Consider the following 19231-nt stretch of genomic DNA (forward strand, 5'->3'; position numbering starts at 1 on the left):
GAACCCGACCACTAAGCCCATGACACGTATTTTAGCTTCTGGTCACCGTCACCTCACATTCTAAAGGCCAGAACTAGTGCTGGTCTCATGTAGACTGGAGGTGGAGCGGAGTGCGGTTCAGCTGGTGCGGGGCACGCATGGGGAGCAGTGTTAGTGAGCAGCCGGCCAGGTTCTGCCGCCACAAAGAAGGAAGAGCTCTTAGGTTTTCTGATGATTCCAGCTACTTCTCACAGTTATCTAGCAATTATTGAGAAGCCAATCTACCTTATATGAATTGGTAGCCTCTTAAACTTTTCTTTAATCTTATTTTATAAATTACAAAATTAAGTCACCTCATTGACCATAATTAAGGTAATTTGAAAATGACAATATCTGTATTTTTGGAGCTCCCATAATATGCTGATGTTCACCCATATTTATAAGATCTCCTTAAAGGATGTTTCTCATATTTTAAAAATGCAATGTTCTGAAATGTTACATTGCATTTAAGTGTTTTAAGCCACAGAAATGATTTCATTTAAAAATCCTAGTGATTTTGTTTTAAGATTTTCCTATACTGTGATGAAATTCATGCATTTTAATATTTATATTTTATGCTTCATCGATATAAATTATGGTTGATTCTTTACTTTCTACTGGAAATATATGAAATATTTTTCCTGCCTCAAATGTATGTTGACTTTATAATATGGATAAAAGATTTATTATAAAAAGGCCACTTAGAAATTCATTTTTTATTTTTCTTAAACAAGAGCAATCTCAGTATTGTTTGGTTTGGCTTTCCTTTGAAGTAGTGCTTTGAGTAAACCATGAAATCCCTTATATTATACTGTATTAAAATTATTATCTGAAATTTAAAACAATTATGTGACACCATATGAATATACTGTTAACCAGAATTGTAAGTAATATATTTAACATTAGTGACCTAATTTGAGAGTTACAGGTATTAAATATATTTAATAGTATTATATGTTAATAATATAAATGTTTCCATGTATATCATGTGTATACATATATATTAATAAAACTAATAATTGAGGAGTCATATAGGGTTCACTCTCTGTGTCCTGTTTTGTTTTATAGCTACAAGAAACTGGCTGAGAATAAAGAAACTGAATTTGTTAACAATTTACCCCTTAAGATGAATCCAAATGTTATGTCTCAAGAAACAAAATGTGAACCAATTTTTGGACAAAAATGAAGAGCATATAGTTTTACAAAAGTCACCAATGAAGGTACAGAAAATAACTGTCCAAGAGTAAATACTGTGTAAGAATAGATAAAATGTACCTTGATATTTTAAAGAAAAAAACACCTGTTGGTCCTTGATTATTACCTCAGGATGACAAAAATACATAGGTAAGTGTTTATAGTTTATATCGATGGGACACAGTGATCAATGAAGTTACATAAACACTGCTGACAGGTATGTACTTCGTGAGCCAGCGGGACTGATTACAGAGTAACCTCCAAGTGGATCCTGGGCATCTGTGAGCAGTAGCTGTTACAACACCCTGTCGTCCCCAGATTTTAAAATGCCACTGTAGCATTGGCTTTCTTTTAGAAGCCATTTTTTACACTTTAATTTTTTTAAACACTCATAGCCCAGAATTTGAGTAGCATAAGAAAATTGTTTATTCTGGTGCTTTTTATTCAGCCTTATCAGTAGTCTGTATTATGCAAAAGGGGGCAAGTTGGCATTTCATATAAATGCTGTTAGTGACTGTTGAGAAACTTATACATCTCTGTTCCTTGTTTCTGTTTTCTTGATTTATTCTGTTTTATAGACTCATGACCACAGTATTCCATTTTTATTTTATGGATTTGATTTATGTGTTTACCATAAACTAAACATAAACTATCTCCAGTTCCTTGTGGAATAAGGCAGGTGCTAAGCAGTTTTTACCTTGAGAAATCTGGAGAAAAAAGATAAAACTTTAAGTCATTTCAACTATGTTCTTCCCCACTCTCCTCCATGTTCATTCTTGTAATTACATGTCTTGCTTTCTGGGAAGCCTATTTTGTTTTATTATTTTGCTATTTTTGGTTCTGACTTTGAAGATGTGCTACAAAGTACTAAAGTTCTGATGAATTAGGCTTGGAGAACTTGAATGTTGTGGCTCACCTTCTACAAAATGTGTTCTTCAGTAAGCACTATGGTTTTGCCATCTGTTAAATCATATTTACAACTGTCACTGATGTTTAAGTACTGAAGAATTTGTACATGTGCACAGACTCTTAGATCTCAGATGAGTTACAGAGAAGCAGGGGCTGGTTGGTACATAGCTACCACACAAAAGGCCAGAAGTGCCCCTCCTTTATTTAGAGAAAACCCCAGAGTGGATTATATGCATCAGTTAGGAGCTCAGGCTAAGGCAAACCCAGTTCACCATTCAAGACATTTTCTACTCTTGGAAAGAAAACTTCAAAGGACATTATGAAAAATAAATACTTGAGATCCATCCCTGCCTCAAATCAAGCCAGGAAAAAAGGTAATTATACATACTTTTCATAATAAAATTCTGTACACATAATGTATTATTTCATTTTCCTTATTCTCTACTTTCCCTGTTTCCTTCTCTCCTTCTGAGAACTTTCCTTATTCGTAGAAAAAAAATTAATCTTAAGGTGCTACATTCCATCTCTGAAAGACAGATTCAGTTCACTTCAGTTCAGGGGGTTTGTCATCATTAATTCTAGGTTTTCCTGAATGAGACCCAGAAAGTATGGGAGGTGAATATAAAATAGGAGAGCCAAACCCCTCCTCATCTGGTTGGCTTTGTAATATCCAAAATGTTTGCCAGAAAAGAGCTATAATTTAGATTGCAATGTACAAATGAAGGTGGATACAGAGAGAAATATCTGGTTGTGAGCTGAGTCTAGTGTTGGAGAGTCCGGATGTTTTATCAGTCACCTGCATGATTTATAAAGCACCTCTGCTAGTTATTTCCTGGTGGAGTCATCCATCTTGGTGGGAGGAAATGGCGGTTTCCCATGTAGAAGCCCATGCCACTATTAATAGGAATAGAAACTCTCAAGTCAGACCAGTGTCTCTGCTGCCTTTAGACTCCGGCGGGGCCGAGAGAGCAGTAGAGCCAGAAGTGATTCATGCTTTCCTTTGTGGCTCAGCCGAGTAGGCATCCGAGCCCATCACTGCTGCCTGCTGTGACAGAGGAGAGCTAGCCTCACTAGGAAAGTCACTTCCAGCTTAAAGTGCCTCCCCGGCCTTTCCCAGGACCACTTGGACTGTATTAGAATTCTTTTGGCATTGAAGTCTCTCCACTTCTGTCTGTGTGGCTGTGTCCGCTGCAGCAGCCTGCATGTGTCAGATGTAGGGCTCGTATCTGTCCGTGTGCAGGAGAGCAGCTGGAGTGGTGGCTGTTCTGTACACAGAGGAATCAGATTCTGTTGATTAATGCAGCATCCTTTCCTCCTGTTCTTAACGTAGGGACCTCAGATCCCTTCCCCTAACAGGCGCCTTGTGTTCTCTTACTTTCTCTTCCTTTTCTGTGGAGCACCTGCTTGTGCTGCTGTCATCTGTTCATTGTTGTTAATAACTAACCTTCTACTGGATCTAGTGCTCAATGTTAAGAAAAACACTCGGAACATTTCCCAAATTTTAGAATCATCAAGAGGAGTGTGAAAGTTTTTCATTAATGTTTTAGAAGTAGTCATCCTGTCTGTACCTTTGAGAGCAAGAGAATGAAGTTTTGTTTTTAATATTACTTTATTATATTTATTTTGGACAAACTAACCCCCAACATTTCTGAAGTTTACTTTATCCAAATTCATTCATATAACAAGTGTTTTTGGGCACAGGCCTGGGTCTAGGCACTGTTGGACGCCCTCCAGGTACATTGATAAGCAAGGCAGCGCCACCTCCCCTCCCCCATCTCATGGAGCTGTCATCTGATGAAGAGGGACAGACACTTAACAATGAGCATACAAATGAGTAAATAATGTTACATGTTAAGGGGAAATAGAAAGCAGAGCAAGCGTGTCAGTGGTGGAGTCCAGCAGGTCACCATTTGAAATAAGGTAGAGTCGGCCTTGGTGAGAGAGCCCTTTGAATGCAGACTTGTAGGAGGAAATGGAATTGGCTGTGTGGGTGTGTGGGGGAAGCATATTCCAGAAAAATGAAACAGTCAATGCAAAAGTCCTGAAGAGGGAGGAATGCCTGGCATCTTGGGGATCAGCATAGAAGCCCACATGGCTGGGGCAGAGTGGGCAGAGAGGGGCAGGGGAGGTGAGGTCGGGCATCACAGGGACAGGCACGGTCGGCTTTTCTAGGGCATTAAGCAGCCGTGGGCTTTCACTCAGTGTGGAAAGGTGAGCGCCTGTGAAGTTGTGAGCATGGCAGTGACTTCACCTGATGTATCCTTTAGACAGATTCCACGGGCTGATGCCATTGACTGAATGCATTCAAATATAGACCCACACCATAGGGACACAGGAAGAAGCACAGACACCAGTTAGACAGGGATTTGAGGAATCCGGGGTGGGAGTGATGGGGCTCGATCCAGGGTGGTGGCAGTGGTGGTAATGAGAAGCAGTTGGATGGGGATGTATTTAGGAGATAGAGCCGAAAGTCTAAAAGATTGGTCCGGGGTTGTGAGAGAGGCGTCATGGGTGATGGCAGGGTTTGCGGCTTGAGCAGCTGGAAGAATGTGGTTCCTCTCCGGCTGGGATGGAGGGAGAGGCAGAGTGGGCTTGGGGGTGGAGGGAGGACCAGGAGTTGAGCTGCTGAGGTGCTAATTTTGAGATGCCTGTTCTGTGTGCCAGTGGAGATGGCAAGGAGGCGGTCAGATAGAGGAGTCTGAAGTTGAGAGGGAGGTGTGGACTGTAGGTATCAAGTGTTGTGAAAAATGAATATTTTTGAAGCCGTGGGTTTTTTTTAATCGAAGTATAATGGATTTACAGTATTGTGTTAGTTTCAGGAGTACAGCAAAGTGAACCAGTTTTTTTGCAGATTATATTCTGTTATAGGTTATTACAATCATTGGGTAGAGTTCCCTGTGCTGTACAGTAAATCCTTGTTGCTGAACTATTTTATGTACAGTAGTTTGTGTCCATTAATTGCATACCCTTGATTTCTCCTTTCCCCCACCTCCCATTGTTAGCCACAAGTTTCTTTTCTGTCTGTGAGTCTTTCTGTTTTCATATATGTTCATTTGTATTATTTTTGAGATTCCCCACGTAAATGATATATAGTTTTTGTCTTTCTCCATCTGACTTACTTCATTACACATAATATTCTCCTAGACTTGACAAAGATTATCAAGGGAGCATATCTGGAGAGAAAAGGCAAACCAAGGCCTGAGCCTGGGGCGTGCTGAACTAAAGAGGTCAGGAGGGAGAGGGGTAATCTGCAAGGACAGAGCAAGGTTGAGGCAACCTGACCATGTGCGCTCCTGAAGCCAGGTGGGGAGAATATATAGAGGAGAGTAGATCTGCTGTGTCTGCTGCTGCTGAGAGAGAATGAGGATTGACAGCTGACCTTGGAATTTAGCAGGAAGGAGGCTGTCAGCATTGGACAAGCAGTTTCCGTGGGCAGGTGGCTGTGAAAGGAAAACTGGGAACAGGAGAAGTGGAATTGGCTACTTCAAGGTATAGACCCCCTGGAGGAAAGGGTGTAAAATTTGGGGGGGGCAGTCGCTGGCAGGAGGGTGGAGTCAGGGAAGCCTTTTGTTTCACCTTGTTTTGAATTTAATGAGAGAAATCGTGGTACGATTGAACAATAGAATGTTTGCACTTTTTGGAAAGATGCGGTAGCCAGGAAGAAGTGCATGATGAGGGGAGTCGTAGAGCAGAGTCCTCGAGTGGAGGGGATGTAATGGGGTCCAGGGCACAGTGGGAGGGTTGGCTTCAGGTGGGAACATGGACAATTCACCTGTGGAAAAGCAGAGAGGAGGGGAGAGGTGGGTGTGGGTACTGGTAGCGGGTAGAAGTGGTGAGAGATGGGGGTAATTTCCTCCGGTTGCCTCCACTTCCTCTGAGAAGTAAAACATGTAGTGATGAGGCAGCAGTGAGGATGGGGCCAGGGTGCTGGAGGGGAGCAGGTGTGGGGAGCTCTCCTGGAGGGCTGGGCTCCCAGCAGCAGGAAGTCTGCTCCAGGTTGGTGACTGTGAATGTGAGCTGGGACCAGGCAGACGGGTGTGTGTGTGTGTGTGCACGCGTGTGTGTGCGCACATGTGTGTGTGAGTGTGCACAACCACGTTCTCCCACATGACTGCAGGTGTTGGTAGTTGTGTAGTTGGATTTACTAAGAGGAGTGGTTTTTGCCCAATGAGTGCAGCGGACTGAGAGAGGAACAGGAAGGAGCTGCCCTTGTGTATGGGAAGTAAGTGGAGTCATGAAGGAAGAAGACACATTGCGGGTGTGGACAGTGTGAGAAACGCAGGATCAACAGAGTGTGTCCCAGAGGCCCGGGCGCTGTGGGCATCCAGGTGCCAGAGAGCATGCCTGGTGGGGGGGAAGGACTGCCAGTGAGTAAATGCCTAAGACTGAGATGCATGCACGGTTGCATTACTGGTGACAGAAAAAGACCTGGAAAGCCAGTGGGAGAAAGCATCTGGGGCAGAGAGATGTGCATAGGGAGGGAGTTGAAGGGTCTCTGATGCGCAGTTGGAAATCACTAAGAGTGAAACCAGACGTCAGGTCACAGTCAATTGAAATGAGGGGGATGGCATAGAGGTTGACAGGTGAAGGCAACCATATTTTTATTAGCATTTTCCCTGATTTCAAAATTTCATAGTGTTTGCGACTGCCAAAATAAAAACACATCTCTAAAATTCATATTTATTTAAATACATTGGCAAACTATGATTTTCTGTTTTTGTACTGATCTACTTTTTCTCATTAGAGTCTCTGTTAAATAGGATTAAAAAAAAAAAAAACAAACTCTGTCTTTTTGTTGGAAAATTGCCCAGAGTGATTTTAGTTTTATTCCAAAGAACTGGAATTCCTTGGGGGTGGTTGTTACTTGTGACAGGCTGGGTGTCAGAGAAGCAGCCTCTGAGCCAGAGGCGAGTGTACAGAGTCTAGAGACTGTGCTTGGCGTCAGCACTGGCTCCGAGGGAGCAGCCCCTCGTGACTGGGGCTGGCGCAGTTTGAAGGCTTCTCTTTTTCACGCAACCAGGAAGCCTGGGCCAGTTAATTCAGAGCTGGTGCACCTGTGCCAGGAACCAGAGCCCCCCCTTCTTTCCTGCTGCAAAACCCCTCGTTTGTGACTTTAGTCTTTCTTGTCACAAGACAGCTGCACAATCTCCAGCCCAGTCAGGAGGAAGAGGGTGAAAGGTAAAAGGTTCATGCCTGTTAACACAGCAGCTTAATCAGAGAAGTAGTCACTGTCCTGGAAGCCCCGTGTTGGAAATTTTTGCTTTCATCTTACTGGTCAGAACTTTGATCCTGTGCCCCTGCCCCCTGCTCCACCCCAGGTGCATGGAGTCCAGGGAGAGGTGTGTTTTTAACTGGCACATTGCTGCCCAGGGCAAAATTTTAGTGTGGAGGAAGAGGAGATTGTCAGCTAGCAGTGTCTGCCATGTGGTGATTTTGCTTTTTATTCTAAATTAATTTTCTTTGACTGTCGACATGTATTTTTATTTTTAGATTAGTATGTTTATTGTCACAAAAGGAATAGTTGCTCATTATTTAAATTCAAAAATACAGAAAAGTAAAAAGGAAGAAATAATTTAGCCAGAAACAGCTGGTGCCATAGTGGGTGAGCCTCATCCCATGCCTCTCGTGTGTGTGTCCTTCTGCAGATGGAAGGAAGCAGGGATGAGAGCTAGAAGGAAGGAGACAGGCAGGCATATGGACAAATAAAATTGGACAAAGCATTTTATAATAACAGATCACACTTTATCAGTTCTTTTAAATAAAACATTAAGTTTCATTTTACTTAAATCTGTAAGAAGAAAAACAAACTTCATCCTGAGAAATGTTATGTCCCAAAATGTCCCTTCAAGAACATAGATTATGAAAACCCCTGAAAGACTGCCAAAACCGTATTGTTATTTTTAACTCCTTTTTCCAGTTTTATACATGATCAGTTTTCCCTTCTATTAAATATGTAGTGAAACTCTTACATCCCCTACTCGCATGACTCCTACCCATTTTTGTTGGTTTTATTTTTAATAAGTATGTTACTTATAACCTTATTTTATATACTATATATGTCATATCATATTATATATACTTATATATGATTGTATTATTTATAATCAATATATTTATTATATTCTCTCCAGCAGCTGTAATTCCCTTAAGTGTTTGAAAGTGGATCTTGGTTCTGGTTATTACAGAGCCAGAATGCTTTTCACCAGTCCATTAGCCATTGTTCCTCCATTCTGGAATTATTTTGATTGCCTTATAATTTGACTGAATTTTTTGAAGCCATTTTTTTTAAAGAAGGGCTCAGAAGTCCCAAATTCTGCAGTGTTTTCATGTTTGAATTTTATATCTAAGTAAATTTTCTTTCCTGTATAAAAGGAAAAGATACTGTCCATGTACTATTACTGAAAATAACAACTTAGAGAGGTCAAAATTAAGAACCCAGGAAGGGAGAATTGTGGTGTAAAAGCACTGGCTGACTGCAGCTGGAGCAAGAACCACCTGCCACACTCCTGGCCGCCCAGTCCTGGTAGAATAACAGTGCTGGCAGGTCTGACCCATTCACTGGCCACGTTAATGGGCCTCCAGTGACTTGGAGGGATTAATGGCCTGATTTTACAATGACTCAAATAGATCTTTTATGAGTGCTTTAAGGGGTTTCTACAGAAAACCTACATCCAACTAGCCAATTAAATGTGATTACTACTCTATAAGGAAAACCTAGAAAAGATTTGAAGGAAATCTTGGGGTGAAGTACTTTTGGGGACTTGGCTCTTCTTTTGACTTTTCTGTAGTTTCCAAATCTTTAAGAACCATTTATTTCACTTTTAATGAAAAAAGTAAACTTTGCATTTAAAAAGTTAACGTCCTAATCGGGAGGTGGCGGCCCTGGCAGCGGTGGCACGGGGCCTGGGGGGGGGGAGATGGGGGAATGAGGCGGCGGCTGCGGGCCACGGCTGAGCCGAGTAGTGGAGAAGCGGCTCCCCCTCGCTGCTTCCCTTGGTCGAGCCGGGGGAGTGCGCGCGGCTGTCTGGAGCGGGCTCCCCACCTTCGACTCCCGCGACCCGCACCGCACCCCCAACGGGGCCTGAAGGATGATGACGCTCAAGTCGAACAGACCCGCACCAGTGACGGCGCCGGCTACAAGAAGAGGGCCGCGTGCCTGTGCTTCCAGCGACAGCGAGGAGGGTGTGCTACTCGTGAGCAGTAGTCGCCATCCAGACCAATGGATTGTCCCTGGAGGAGGCACGGAGCCGGAGCAGGAGCCGAGGGTGGCAGCAGTCCGTGAAGTCTGTGAGGAGGCTGCAGTAAAAGGGACATTGGGAAGATTAGTTGGAAGTTTTGAGAACCAGGAGAGGAAGCATAGAACGCACGTCTGTGTGCTCGCTGTCACGGAAGTGCTGGAAGACTGGGAAGACTCAGCGTTGGAAGGAAGAGGGAGTGGTTTAAAACAGAGGCTGCCATCAAAGTGCTGCAATGTAACAGACCTGTGCTAGCATCGTATTTTGAAACGTTGAGGCAAGGCTGCTCAGCCAACAGTGGCACCCCGGTTGCGGCCACCACATACTCAGTTTCTGCTCAGAGCTCGATGCCAGGCATCAGATGACTGAAGATTTCCTGTAAGAGAAACGGAAATTGGAAACTAGACTGAAATGCAGGGCTTCCCTCTCAGCCTTGCTCTTTTCACCTCCCCTCACAGGCCTCCTCTTTCAAATAAGGCAAGGTGGGCAGCAGAGAAAGGGCTCATTGATAATGCTGCTGTTTGGTGTTACGTGATGGGGCTTTTTTTCACCCTCCTTTTATTGAGCAGGCGGGGCTTGGGTATGTAATTTGTAAGTAAGTTTGTGCATGATCTGTCTCTCCCTTTTCACACCCCTACAAGTCTCTGAAGAGGCAAACAGCCTTTCCCCTGCCTTGGATTCTGAAGTGTTCCTGTTTGTCTCATCCCAGGCCTGGCCAGATATTTTTCTTTGATTTTTAATTGTTTTTATTAAAAGATACCAATATGAGATGAAATCTTTCAAGAACTTGTCCTATAATGTGTGTTAAGTCCAGTAGGTTGGTCACTTTTACTGCAGGACACATTTATCTACACATTATATACTGGGCATATAATATGTAAATAAATGACTTTTAGAAGAGGAATTTACCTGTTTAATTTTTCAAGGTTTTTTTTTTTGTTTGTTTTGTTTAAATTTGGGGTGTTTCTCAAGTGGAGAGCCTCACAATTTACTTTTTGTTTTTGATGCTAGTGGCTAGGTAAGTTTCCCTGTCCTTTCTCTTTTCCCCAGTCATTGAGTCTAGTTATGTAGGGTATGGGAAGAGCTTATTAGCAACCTTCATTGTGCTCCCAGGATTCATGGCCTTCTCTTCTCGAAGCTGTGTTTCCATGCCAAGAAAGAAAGAGGAAGAAACATATTTTCTTTTTTATTACCAAGCCAGGAGCAAATGGCCTCAGCTCAGATCTGGAGAAACAGTGATAGAAATGGAATGCCTCCCTACGTGTTGACAATAGGGATTTGAACTGGATTCTTGGGATTATTATCTAAAAGACTGGAGCATGGAGCACTGTTTATATCCTGCTGGTTTGGAATTTTTTCCATAATGCTACTTACCGCTGACAGCGGCCTTTTTGTGCATACATGTCTTACACCGTGTTGAACTGGATATTGTCCTTGTGCTTCAAAGCATCCAGCTGTACTTGGCAAGTGCAACTGTACAGTCCTGTCCCCTCTCTGGGTAACCATGTTAAGTTCCTGAAAAGTACACAGGAGGAAAATTCAGGTGTTTGCTTGTCTTTGTGATGATACAGCATTTGTAATTGCACCATGAAGCATGCTCAGAAATACTAAATTTGTCTCCCACTGGGATGTGGAAGGTCCATCTTCTGCTGAGAAGTGGTATGGAAGAATGCTTAATCACTTACTAGAACAGCTACGTAATGCATTGGCCCACTTCAAACTGTCTTGTTGGTTTTTGATACATATTTGACGCTGGCTTCATTTGCCAGTTGTGTTGCTTATTTGGGAAGTAAGCAGAAAAGGGTCTTGAGACAGGAGGGGGAGGGTGGGGAGGGGGGCAGCACTGATCAGTCCCTGGCTTGGGACAGGAGTTTGTTGCTATACTCTTACTGGCATCTCCTTTGTCAAAACATAGCCAAGATGTGCAATTAAAATTGTAGTTCCCTTTATTTAAAAATTCTAGTAAATACTCCAATTTTGAAAAAAAATTAACATCCAGAAATAATTATATTAAATAATGTAAAATTTCAATTCTTCACTTACCTCAAAGGTAGTCAGGGAAATGATCACTGGGGGTCAGTTCAGGACCTGCAGGGTTTGAATATGGGCCTCCGGATCTCTTCTAGGGATTTCCCTTAAACTTTCTTTTTGTATTATTAACTGAATAATTTATTGGCCTTAGAACCATTTCTGCTGTTTGAGGATTTATGAGGTATCTTAAAAGCCAAAAATTTGACCAAAATATACATGAATAACATTTTTTCTAATGTAATGTATGATATCACAGTATTAGAGAAGGATTATCATTTTTTAATCAAATTTAAAGTAGTTGTTATAGTTTCCATGCAATTTATATTATTCCAGTGATACTATAACTTGATATAATTTATATAGAAAAATGTGCTTTAAAGCCCACTTAATCTGAACTAGAATGCTTCATAAAGTTATCAGCTGCTCTTTGATTCCTCTTTTAGATACTTTGTTATTGTTGTGAACATTTAAGAGTAATTTATTTAAAGTGATGAAACCTGAAATTATCCCGATCCACATTCTCCTCACATTTATTTAGCTCCATGTGTCATGGGACATGAGCCTTGGGTCAGTTGGCCTCCGTGTCAGATGGAGTAGAGACTGGTCCCGGGCATGGGTCCTGCGTGCGGGGCCCTGCGTGCAGGGGGACTGCTGTGTGAGGGCACTTGTTATGCACCAGCCTGCTGTGAGATCCTCACTTGTCTTAGTTCTCCGGTTGTATTTGTGCTTCTTGTTACATAATTGCCGAATACACATTCAGCGTAGTTTGTATTTGTGGTGGTTTTTTCCATTGTTTATAACATTTAGGAATATCTGGAGCAGGACTCACCAAGCCTGCAGCTCCAGCTTCCCACGGGGAAAGCTGCGTGGCTACCCAAGAAGCCTGAGGGCCCCTCAGAAACTGATGCCTGTGTTCAGTTTCTGAATGTAGGTGTTGAATTTCACAGTAATATTCATAATGGTTGTATGTCTTTAAGTATATGTAGAAATTAAATAATAATGAAATATATGAAATTTCTTCTGCACTGAGTGATACCGCACTCACTCACTCTTATTGAAAATTTATTGATTTTTCTTGTGTAGTAGAACATTGTTAACTGTGTCATTTTCATTCTTTGTGGTTTTTTTCCCCTAACCCACTGTGTTCAAATCTAATATACAACTCTACATACTGAAGTAATGCTTTTCCTTAAAAGGGTTCTTCAGGATACGGTGGTGGGAACAAGGAAGCAGAACTATGTTTGAAAGAGCTCAGGAAGCAGAGGGAAAATGGAGCTGGGGGCGCAGGCCCTCGGGGAGTGGATTACAGTCACATTCTTAGAAAAAAAGAGCGAGAGCTTTGGAAGATAAGATGGAGGAACTACAGAGACAGCAGGAGAAGGAACTTTTCCAACTGAGTCAAGACAATTATATTCTTCGAGCCAAAGGACTAGACACATTGTCCTACTTTTCCTTTTATTTATGGAAAAAGAACTACTACTCTCCACTAAATGCACTGTCACCCTCTGTCCCTGTGGCTCTTTGACTTGATGCATTTGCTGTCAGTGACTTGGTTCCCAAGAGTGCCTTCTAACAGAAGAGCCTAAATCGAACCCCTGGGGGAAAATCAGAATTTAAATTGGCTCATATTGATCCTTCTCTTGTTAGCAGTCCTTTTTGAAAATAAATCCCTTAGTTCACGGTGACCTTCAAGGAAGACAGAGTTTCAGAAAGATTGCTGTAGAAGGGCTAAGTTCAGAGAATGACACTGTGTAGCATTTCTGAGTTAATGCCATCATCAGAACCATCAGCACAGAGCATCCTGTAATGAATTAACCATCACTGGTGTTAAGCTAATTCCAGTGTGGTTGTAAGACAGTTCTAGGTCTGTGCGCCTTGTGTTTTCTTTTATTCTTCCATACTTCATCACTTCCTTTTCCAAATAAAACTATTTCTGCATTTTCTCAGTGAAGTAGCTTTGAAGAATCAAACAAAAATCAAAGGTGGTTGCAGTTTGAGGAAACATCGGATCCTGTCACTGAAGAAAAAGCAAAGCAAATCCAAAAAGAAATAGGAACAAGAGACACTTCTTCAGGGATGTCAACAGGTATGGTTCTTCAGCACATAATGGGTTTGCTATGAGATCTTTTGGTTTTGAAAATAAGGCATTTAAAAACATTTGTTTCCATTTAATAGGTAATGGGAATTCTGGCAATGTGAGGAAGTAATCATTTGACTGGTCTGCACATTTGTCATGGGCAGAATTAAAATGGTTAAGAGCATAGTTTCTGGATGGTTCTTGGCTTCACTGCCTGCTGTGCAGCCTTGGGCAAATCACATCCCCCCTCTGAGCCAGTTTTCCCGTCTGTGAAATGGGAATGAGACTGACAGTACCTGTCTCACAAGAATGGTTGTGAAATTAAGATAAGACAGCGCCCCTGTCTCCCGGAGCCTTGCAGCAAAGGCAGGCTGATTCTGCCCCCGGCCTGCCTGCTGGGGGGGAGCCCCCCTTCCCTAGTTGGAGTTAAAAGAGTGTGGATTAAGGGGGTTTTCACTGGTGTAGTGAGCCAGGGGCCCAGAGAGGCCCACGCCCCCGTGGGAAACCAGGATTCTGAGGGTGCGGGGACTACATCCTGGCTCTCCCTGAGGGTCACGGGGCCTTTGTCACCTGCTGGTCAGGGCTCGGCTGGGCCAGCGGGGTCTTCCATGGGCTCGGAGAAGCCACTTGTGTGAAATTAATGCCACATTAGGAAGTATATATATTTAAATCATAAAAAAAAACAGTGCAGACCAACCTGAGTGCCCTCCACACAGTAACCAGTTAGTGCTTGTTGCCTGTGACTAATTTTATAACCATGTTCCCTTAGAAACTGTCCTATTTTTCTTTCATTTTCTATAATGTTTTTCAGTAGACAATATTGGCTGGTTTTGATATTATATTCAGAAATATGAATCTGAAATCAATTGCCAATGCCCTGAGATTGAAAAAAATTTGACTTAAAATTGGGAGAAAATATATGTGTCCTGTAGAAGTCAGACATTTGTTCTGTGTGATGGCATCTTGGTGGAGCTGACCTGACAGGTAGGCAGGACAGGTTCGGTGGTCTCCAGCTTAAGCTTTACCTTCATTTCCTCCCCACAACTCCCCCTTTTTTTTAATTCCCTCCCCCTTCTGTCTCATTATCTTTTTCTCCTTTGACAGTAGTAGCCTAAGCCTACAGCCTGCCAATAAGAAGCATTTTCACTGCAGGGATGCCCAGAGAAAGTGTTAACCACATCAGAGATGGCAGCATTTACTACAAATGGGGTAGCACTGATTTTGCAGGACACGCGGCCCTAGAGTTATTGAGAGCCATCCAGACCCTCCGCCTGCTGTTCTGCACTTGCTGCGCGGAGCGTGCACTTTAAGGAACAGACCTGTGAGTATTCCAGCCACCCCTCACACACACACAGAACACAAGACTTGTATGTCAACATATGTACGTATTTTTCTGGGTTTCAAGAATTCTGCAGAATTAAGCACAGACTATCTGCCAGGCATTAGGCCAGGCGTGGTGAGACAGCTCAGAGTTTCATTAGATTCACAAAGGTCCTTGGTTTTCATCAGATTCTTAATTTTAAAGAGGTTAATAAGCCAGAGCATCTAAGCATAGATTGCCACTGATCTCACTGTCTAAGCCCCTCTTTAGCTCAAGCCAGGTGCTGAGCTGAGTGTAGGCTTTATTCTGCCTCATCCTGATCTTCCAGAAACACCGAGTCTCTACCTCCTTGCTTACAGAGAGCTCCAGAAAGAAGCCTGGCTACCCACTATGGCTCCATCCAGTTACCTCACCACAGAAAGTTGGGCAAAAAAAAACAGAAAAAAAGAAGGTGCAAATGTCACTAAGTCCAAACTCTTTCTGCTCACTGCACAAGAGGCCAGTAAATTAGGAGACAGGGTCTTGGGGCAAGGAACAGCGACTTTATTTAGAAAGCCATTCAGAAAGCCGGCAGACCAAGAAAATGGCCGACTAAGGTCCTGGAGAACCACCTTCCCCAAGTCAGAATTCAGGCTCCTTTCCTACTTGCTTGGTTGTTGCAAACTTCTTGACATAGGAATTCTTTGTTCTTGGAATACTGTGTTCTTGCAGCTGGCAACGTAGGTCAGATCATGGTGCCCCTGTAAACCTCCAACAAAAGAAATGCTATTTTGTATTCTGCAACTTGTTATCTTTATATGAATGGAAATGTGTTAATGTCCTTAAAGGTCAGAGCCTTGAGAACAGGCTCTCCTGTATATTTCAGACTATTGGCAACATTGTTTCACAAAAGGTGCAGAGATGGCAAGTCTGAGCCTAGAAAAGAGAGCACAGGGTTAAAGTCAAAGGAACAGATCTAATATGGAGCCGGGTTTGTTCTTTTCCATCACACAAACAGCCCCCCTGGCCTTTCCATCCCTGGTGTGCAAAATCAGGACGTTGTTTTTCTTGCAGTCACTCGCCCCACTTACCCCTGTGAAATGCAGAACATTATACTGACAGGCTCGTTAGCTTTGGGAAGTTCTGCAACTTTTTTGTTTACTAAGCATTTTGAGCATTTTGGAAACAATTGTTTTCAGCTAACAAATTGTCTTTTGAGAAAATTGAAACAGTTTGAAAAAAATTTTAAAGCTTACTCAAAAACTGAAGAAATTTAAAGACTAAAAATATTTAAAGGCTGTATCTTTCATGAGCACATATGCTAATGTTATATAGGTCCTGCTGAGTGAACTAAAATGTAACTTTCTATTTATAAAAAGGAAAATGAAAAATTGTATAACCAAGTGAAAGATCTCCATGAACAAAACAAGAAAAATGAGAAGTGAATGTTCAAGGAAAACCAGAGCTTATTCAGTGAATTAGCTTCCTGAAAATAAGTCCTTTTTAAATTCTTAAAATCAAATCAATTCTTTCTAAGCATTTTATTGTTATATTAATAATACATTTAGTTACACTTGGAAATTTTAAAAATTATACACTGATTTTCAGTTTTGTAACTTTCATGTTTTTACATTTAAGTGGATATTCTTTTGGCATTAGACGACTAATACATACTTCAGTATTTTCAGCATATTCATATTTGAATTTGACATCAGTTTTAGGAAGTTGAACAGCCCTCTTGATCCTTCATTAAGCCTGGGACACTTACATAATGCATCTCAGTAATGATGCTTTTAGTAATAATAGTAAACTAAATATACAGTATCATTTACTGTCTTAGGTCAGTTTCCAAACAAGTAGAGCCTGAGCTGGGGGTCCTTGTGGAGGTGATTTCCTGAAGGATAACTCTCAGGAGAAGGGGAGTGAGATAAGCAAGGTGGGGGTGGGCAGGGGGAGGGAGGGCAAGTGAGACTGTGGTGTCAGTCAGAGGCTGGCATCATTCTTCTCTCACCATGAAGCTCAGGAGAGCAGACTGCACCCCACAGTTGGTCCCCAAATAAGGCAAGTGGGGGAAAGCCATTTACTCCCCTATCCAGTCAGTCCCTGGCTGAAGTGTGCTGTAGGAAGTGGGTGGGGGTATCTCTAGGCCAGGGGGCAGGGACTGCCATTTGGTGAGGATGTTTCTCCAGAGTAGGGGAGCCTGCAAGTGGTGAGAACCAGCACTCACTGTGGTGGGCTGGTGGAGCACCAGAACCTACATAGGAATCATGCTCCCCACTGTAAGGGCTTTGGATGTTACTACACTCACCTTTAACATGTTAAGTGAAGGAGCTGAACTGACAACCATGGGCAAGCTAGGTCCTGTCTTCTTTTAAGAAGTGACTAATCATTTCCCCTAAACATTCAAATAGGACTGCTGTCAGAAGAAACGTCTTTGGCTGTGAATGTCATGTATGTTACACATATTTACATACTTCTTCCATTTTTCTGTAACATAACTTAGGGCATTGAGGCAGGGCTGCTGGTTGCTCACACTGATCTTTCATGCAAAATAGAAAAAGATACACATTGTATAGACAAAGCTAGAAAGTACACAGGTCGGCAAGTGAGGGCACTTTTGCATAAATTAGGGGGGGGAATCTCCTTTCCCCAGGCCAAGGCTAATGATCTGCCCAGTTCTGATGCATGAAGATTTACATCTGCTTCCTTCCCAAATGCTTCAGTAAAGTGTTCCAAAATTTCACCTCTTATATTGCCTGGTTTTTAAAAGAGAAGATCCATTCCAGGGCCCAAAACTGGAGCTCTAAATAATTTTCATAATGAAATAAATGATTTCTTTAGTACATTGGGGTTAGATGATCATATATGGAGTTCTAACGTCCTTTTATAATGTCTCTGGAGAAACAGAAGAATTGATTCTAAGGTTCAGGTGGTAGACTGTATTTGGTTGGTTAGTTTCCATGTGTATGACTGGCAATGTGTGTTTCTCAGAAAGGAGTCTAGAATGACATGACAGGGGGCACAGAACCCACAGGAAAAATGCAGCAAATCTTTATGGGACATTGTTTTGTTTTTTCTCTGAGAATTGGCAGGAAGTATTTTTATATTCCTAATAAGCCAACACCCTGAGGGTTTCCATTCTTTTAGATCCCGCATCAAAATTTCCCTCAGAGTATAGTCCTCATTTAGTATTTTACTCTTTAGAGAAAATGAACTTTTTGTCTTCAGTGACACAGAGTTCCACTGTGAATTAGTTTTTAATTTTTAAGAACTGAATATTTTGTATTGAAAGGAGTAAGGACCAGAGTGGTGGACGATCAAGTCAGAGAGGTGGCCAGAGGCCCCTGAGCGTGTCTCACAGTAAAATCTTGAAGAACCTCAGTAACTCTCCTGAAATGACATCCAGAGAAGGTCACACAGAAGATACAACAATGAAATGATGCAGCCAAAACCCATGATAATGCAGGGCTTTATGGATGGATTAATTTTCTTGGTAAGGCAGTTTTAAGGTAGTGTGGTACAAAACTTCTGACAATTTTTATTTTGAAACTGAACTGTACCAAGTGTCCTCCAATGAATCCAAGAATTGCTTCAGCAGGTCTAAGTTGAGTCCCATGTTCATTTACTGAGCACCTGCCCTCTGCTTAGTGCCATCAGGTAACAAGGTGGTGACATCAGTGTCGGTCCCCAGAGAGCTTGCAGCTTGTTAAAGAGAAAAGGCCTGCACAGAGGTCAGGGTCATGGGAAACAAAGCCCTGAGCGCTGTGCTGGAGCTACATGGAAGGTTCATGGGGAGGTGCAGAGGGGTCATCAGGAAGAGCCGCACTTGAACTCAGTCTTGAAGGATAAGTGTGACTGTGAAACAGAGGAGTGAGGGTATTGAGAGTTGTGTGGAATGTTGGGCCAAGCATTTTTTTCCCTGCATTTTTCATACAAGGGTGAGCAAAATCAAGTTCTGCTTTCTAGTAAATATATACTGTGTCAGGTGCCAATGAGTGTTTAGGGAAGAAAATAAAGCAGCACACCTGGGGGCCATTTTAGAAAGAGGGATTGAGGAAGGCCTTCCTGGGGCCGCACCTGAGCAGAAGCCCTGAGCCAGTGCGGAAACGAGACACCTAGCTCCGGGGGGGGGGCAGAGCTGCAGGCAGGGGACACAGTGCCAGCACCCTGGGGTAGGAGTGTGCTGGGCATGTTCCCAGGACAGCCAGGAGGTCTCTGCGGCTGGAGTGGAGCAGGAGGGGGAAGATTTGTGGGAAATGCATCAGAAGAGTGGGCAACACTGGGTTGTGCAACACTGAAGGTCATGGTAATAAGGACTTTGGATTTACCCTAAGAGAGAGGGGAGCCACAAGCGGGTTTCAGATGAAGGAGTGATATTAATGGACTCTTCAAGAAATTCACCTCTTCCTGTGTGGAGGACAGACCGCAGGTGCCGGGAGGGGAGAGGCGGGCTAGTTAGGGGGTCGT

General features: G+C 42.6%; 1 protein-coding gene and 1 pseudogene across 1 annotated transcript in view; both read left to right on the forward strand.

The window, feature by feature from the left end:
• The window catches only part of LOC135319951 (saccharopine dehydrogenase-like oxidoreductase), a 98324-nt gene that overhangs the window by 70905 nt on the left and 8188 nt on the right, over nt 1-19231 (forward strand). Inside the window, exons 13-15 of the mRNA XM_064482292.1 lie at nt 1087-1238; nt 13335-13473; nt 14569-14785. The gene's annotated coding sequence lies outside the window, so the exon portion shown is untranslated. The remainder of the gene's footprint in view (nt 1-1086; nt 1239-13334; nt 13474-14568; nt 14786-19231) is intronic.
• Nucleotides 9040-10373, forward strand: LOC135319950 (diphosphoinositol polyphosphate phosphohydrolase 1-like; annotated as a pseudogene).

The sequence above is a fragment of the Camelus dromedarius genome, chromosome 35, assembly GCF_036321535.1.
Source record: "Camelus dromedarius isolate mCamDro1 chromosome 35, mCamDro1.pat, whole genome shotgun sequence".
In the NCBI taxonomy this organism is placed as follows: domain Eukaryota; kingdom Metazoa; phylum Chordata; class Mammalia; order Artiodactyla; family Camelidae; genus Camelus; species Camelus dromedarius.